The sequence below is a fragment of the Mandrillus leucophaeus genome, unplaced genomic scaffold, assembly GCF_000951045.1.
Source record: "Mandrillus leucophaeus isolate KB7577 unplaced genomic scaffold, Mleu.le_1.0 Scaffold392, whole genome shotgun sequence".
Lineage (NCBI taxonomy): Eukaryota > Metazoa > Chordata > Mammalia > Primates > Cercopithecidae > Mandrillus > Mandrillus leucophaeus.
In genome coordinates this window covers 1,691,491-1,697,509 of record NW_012104165.1, presented here as the reverse complement: position 1 = coordinate 1,697,509, position 6,019 = coordinate 1,691,491, and positions in this window count along the sequence as shown.

Sequence of the window (6,019 nt, the reverse complement as noted above, 5' to 3'; positions counted from 1 at the left end):
GTCCTAGCTACTCGGGAGGCTGAGGCAGGAGAATGGCGTGAACCTGGGAGGCGGAGCTTGCAGTGAGCCGAGATTGCGCCACTGCACTCCAACCTGGGCGACAGAGCGAGACTCCGAGTTTTGAGGCAGAAGGGCTGGGCAGGGGCGAGGGCACAGCAGGCGCGTCCTCGTGGCTGGGGCTCCAGAGCAAACCACCTGCCTCACCAGCGCTGGAGTTCGCGCCGCTTGGCCTCACCTCACTCGTGCTGTCCCTCCCGTTAGCCTGCCTGGCTTTGTCTCACCTGACGCGCCATGTCTCGCCTACCCGGGCTCTGTCCTCAACTCTGCCACCATCGCTGTGTGGCTGTACTTGCCCTGCAGCCCGACCCCTGCCTCCCCCACTCTGAGTCTCCGTGCCAGCCCATGTATGCCACGGAAATATGGCTGTTGGAATTGTGTTTTACGACCTTCTTAACATCTTCTGCATGTGTGCTAAGCAGTCTGAGCCAGTTCAGAAAGGAGTAGATGGAAGATGTTGAGAGCTGTTAATGTCCAAAAAACTTTCAGAAAAAAAAAAATAAAAAGCAAAAACTGTCTTCATAAACTGTAATACCACCTTACAAACATTGTGGTATTCAGTTGCATAACCATCTTTGTGATAAAAATTTTGTACTTTTTTAGTACTGTGCATTATAGAGATGTATAGTCAAAAATGTTTTGCTTAAGTGTTAAATACAACTGAAGCACTTTTAAAAAGTTAGCTTTGAGCTTTATATCAGGAATTGTCTGAACTATTTGCCTTAAGATACCTTTTCTGCGGTTGTTACCCTGGTCTTTTCACCAATATGCTACTTTTTCTTGGTGGGGGCAGCTGTCATATATATAATCTATAGTATCGGTTTATATAGCATATATTGTATTGTAAGCCGTTTTTTCAGTTGCTTGTTGAATGAGACCTGGTCTGGTTCAATTGAATTTAAGGCCATTAGAATGACCTAAAGGGTAACTTTTTCCTCTAAAAAATAAGGCCCGAATTATTGACACAATCTTGAAGAAACAACTATGCAAATTATGTTTACAGAATTTTTTGGACTCAAGATTGGGGGGAGAACAGAGGTGGTTGCAAGGATATAACAAGTGGTAGAGCTTACAATTTGCATGCCTAGGGTTCCCAATTCGATCCTTGGTATCTCCACTTTGTCTTCCCCACAAGGAGCAAATGAAGCAAAACCTATTCTGTTTGTTCATAGGTTATTTCATTCCTCTTTCGATGTCACTGCTGGTGTTTACTTTCTGTCTTCATTCCCACTTCCTGGTAGTTACTCTCCAAGAAACTATATAAAGATGCCATTTTTGTGGCAATTTTGGTCAACAATCAGAACAGTCAGTAATACCTACAGTGGGGATGTGGTTCAGTGGTAAAGATTGGAAGACCCAGATTTGATCCGCAGAACTTCCTTTTCCCATCTACCTCTTTAAAGAGTGAGACATTGCATGAATTCTGTAAACAAAACAAGGCCTTTGTCTTTCTCCCCTTAACAATTTCGAAAATAGGTTAAAACATCAGAAGTTGAGGCAGTTAAATACAGACATGTGTGTTTATTTAGTTTTTTATTGATGTATCATTTCATGTGCTGGCTGGCTTAGTAGATTAGATGCTGACACTGAGTGGATTTTTGATCTTTGCAAGGGCCTCTTTTTTTGTGTGGTGAATTTATTTATTTATTTATTTATTTATTTATTTACTGAGAAGGAGTCTTGCTCTGTCGCCAGGCTGGAGTGCAGTGGCATGATCTTGGCTCACTGAAACCTCTCCCTCCCGGGTTCTAGCAATTCTTCTGCCTTAGTCTCCCAAGTAGCTAGGACTCCAGGCGCAGGCCACCACACCCGGCTAATTTTTTGTACTTTTAGTAGAGACGGGGTTTCACTGTGTTAGCCAGGATGGTCTCTATCTCCTGACCTCATGATCCGCCCACCTCGGCCTCCCAAAGTGCTGGAATTACACGTGTGAGTCACCGGGCCCAGCCTTGTGTGGTGAATTTAATTGATTTTTTTGCAAAGCTCCCAACATCTCTTTATGTCCTGTCTAATACCACATGATGAATGTTTTCTCCCTTTTGATTCCAGCAAACAAATTTCTTTATTTTCAGTTATTGTCCTATTCTTTCTTTCTTTTTTCAGACAGTGTCTCACTCCGTCACCCAGGCTGGAGTGCAATGGCGCAATCTCGGCTCACTGCAACCTCCGCCTCCTGGGTTCAAGCAATTCTCCTGCCTCAGCCTCCCAACTAGCTGAGATTACAGGTGCCCACCACCATGCCCAGCTAATTTTTTTTGTATTTTTAGTTGAGATGGGGTTTCACCATGTTGACCAGGCTGGTCTCAAATGTCTGACCTCAGGTGATCCACCCACCTCGGCTCCCCAAAGTGCTGGGATTACAGGCGTGAGCCACCGTGCCCGGCCTGTCCTGTTATTTTATTTTCAATATAGCACACTTGCTCTGGTGTACCAGCTGTTGACCTAAGGGATGAGAACTTGACAAATTACTGATATCATACTGACCTTATATGCCTTTCAGTTCTTGTGTTCTATGACATGTAAACATCGAAAATTTCCAAGTAATCTAAATGTAAAGCAACTAAGTCACTACCACCTTTCTTTATCTTAGTTTTAAATAGGAGTGCATGCAGATGGTGAAATAAAGCCACATTGCTTGCAATGCTAGGACCTCTGGCTCCATCAATTTTTGGTGGTGGAGGGAGCAGGATAGGGGAGAATAATGCATGGGTATGTATCCCACTCAGCCATTTGTCTTTCAGTAACACTATGATTATTGCCACTATGTCATTTACTCTAATTTCTCCTCTTCCTGGTTTCCCATTGAAGCCAACTGCTTTTAAAATATATGTACCATGGAACACACATAAGCTGAAGTAGAATGGATTCTCATGATAGATTAGAACAAGACTTTAATGAAGAGAACTGGTTCTGAAGGAAACAAAAAATTTCTCATGAGAAAGGTAACTGAACATATATATTAGTCTGTTCTCACGCTGCTAAGAAAGACATACCCAAGACTGGGTAATTTATAAAGGAAAGAGGTTTAATGGACTTACAGTTCCACATGGCTGGAGAGGCCTCACAATTATGGCAGAAGGCAAAGGAGAAGCAAAGGCATATCTTACATGGTGGCAGGTAAGAAGGCATGTGGGGGGAACTGCCTTTTATAAAAACATCAGAGTTCATGAGAATTATTCACTGTCATGAGAACTGCAGGGGAAAAACCTGCCCCCATGATTCAATTACTTCCCACCAGGTACCTGCCATGACACGTGAAGATTATTACAAGTCAAGGTGAGATTTGGGTGGTGACACAGAGCCAAATCATATCAATATGTAAACTAGCTTTCCATATTCACTCCACTCTGGTTGCCCTATCAGTAGGCAAAGGAGTTATTACATTGCTTTTTGTCATTTTTGTTTTTTAAATTTTATAGATGTAGTCTTGCTATGTTGCCCAGGCTGGCCTCCAACTCAGGCTCAAGTGATCCTCATGCCTCTCAGCCTCCTGAGTAGCTGGGACTATAGGCAAGGGCTGCCATTGTATACCCGGCTGTTACTGTGTTGTTGTGATTAATGGTTTGGTTCTGTTTCTTCATAATAACTTATAATAATGACCCAGTTTTATTTTTATTTTATTTTTTACTTTTGAGACAGAGTCTCACTCTTTCGCCCAGGCTGGAGTGCAGTGGCACGATCTCAGCTCACTGCAACTTCCACCTCCCAGGTTCAAGAGATTCTCCTGCCTCAGCCTCCGTAGTAGCTGAGATTACAGATGCACATCACCATGCCCAGCTAATTTTTGTGTTTTTAGTAGAGATGGGGCTTCGCTTTGTTAGCCAGGCTGGTCTCGAACTCCTGATCTCAAGTGATCAACCCACCTCGACCTCCCAAAGTGCTGGGATTACAGGTGTAAGCCATTGTGCCTGGCCAATCCAGTTTTAATAAGAAATAGTAAGAAACAATTTTAAAAGAAATAAGACATTTAATAAGGAATAATAATAAAAAATCTTTATTCCCTATTATGCACATAGTAAATTACACGCTATCATCATTCTCATTTTTGTCATCATCATACTTTTCATTATCATTATTATCCATTGGCATGCCACACGCTAACAAGCACAGTCCCTAAAGTCAAAAAAAGGAGAGATAAATTTGATTAAATCAAAATATAAAATGTATTTAAAAAATTAATTTTAGCCTTTAGGTTTATTTTATTTTATTTTATTTTATTTTTTATTTTTTTTGAGATGGAGTCTCGCTCTGTCGCCCAGGCTGGAGTGCAGTGGCACTATCTCGGCTCACTGCAAGCTCCACCTCCCGGGTTCACGCCATTCTCCTGCCTCAGCCTCCCGAGTATCTGGGACTACAGGCGCCCACCACCACGCCTGGCTAATTTTTTGTATTTTTAGTAGAGACGGGGTTTCTCTCAGCTTCCCCCAAAACTTTTACAAGATAACATTTGCCACATCTAGCCCTTCCAGATGGAAAGAAGCTGCCGACGTATGATAGAGTAAGAATATCACACATCTTGTAAATTCCCATTTGTTTAAAAAAAAGGAAAATAAACATCTTCTGTAGATGACTTTTTGAAGTGGAGTTTTTGCACCACCTCTGGAAGCAACACCAGGAGTAGACACATACACGTTTGTTCAGTGGGTTAGACTGGGACATGGAGAAGTGAGAAGGAAGAGAAGAAGGTCCTATGCCAGACTGGTCATATTTAGAAGACGTTTCCATATTATAATCATTGTCTTGTGTGTGCACTTTATTCCTCACTACTGTTTATGTAGCTGACAACTCCAAGTACTTTTTGAAATGTCCAGTCTTTTTTTTTTTTTTTTTTTGATATGGAGTCTCTCTCTGTTGCCCAGGCTGGAGTGCAGTGGCACGATCGTGGTAGCCTCCCATGTACAAGTGATTCTCCTGCCTCAGTCTTCCAAGTAGCTGGGATTACAGGCACGTGCCACCATGCCCAGCTAATTTTTGTATTTTTAGTAGAAACAGGGTTTCACCATTTGGCCAGGCTGGTTTTGAACTCCTGACCTCAAGTGATCCACCCACCTTGGCCTCCCAAAATGCTGGGATTACAGGCCTGAGCCACTGCTCCTGGAAATGTCTAGTCTTTTTAGATGTTCTGAAGTGTCTAATTTGTGTTAAAATTAGAAATAGTAAAATAACCCATTTGGTAAATATCTTTCGGTTAAAATTCGTATGAAATGTTTTAAGAGGAGAATGGCCAACCACCAGTTCAGTAACACACATTGTGTTTATACGCTAGTTCAGGGGAGGAGGAGAAGGAGGCTGTGCAGACACCCCTATGCCACCAGTGTGCTTACAGTGAGGCAAGATTAGCTATTGTCTCTCATGTCTGTTCACTTTGTTTTCCTTACCTGTTTATACAGTGTTTATAGAGGAAAACAAGTCCTAATTTACATGTAGACTTTCTAGACATTAAAGAGGTTTCCAGTATATGACAAAAGTAGAGTTAGTAAACTAATATATTTTGAACATTTTGTTTTAAAATTCCTTGGGAAGATTGTCTTCTGAAAATTTGAACATTATTGGCCACTGGGTTGAGATGAGAAGGGTTCTAGGCTGGAATATTTTTATTTGAAAGACTCTTTCAGATTTTAACTATTGTTACATGTGTACAGTTTATTCAAGACTGCTTTGCAGGACCAGCACGGTGACTCACGCCTGTAATCCCAGCACTTTAAGAGGCCGAGGTGTGTGGATTGCTTGAGGCCAGGAGTTCAAGACCAGCCTGGCCAACATGGTAAAACCCCATCTCTACTAAAAATAGAAAAATTAGCTGGGTGTGGTGTTGCACGCCTGTAATCCCAGCTACTTGGAAGACTGAGACAGGAGAATCACTTGAACCTGGGAGGTGGAGGTTGCAGTGAGCCAAGATCATACCACTGCACTCCAGGCTGGGTGATGGAGCAAGACCCTGTCTCCAAAAAAAAAAAAAAAA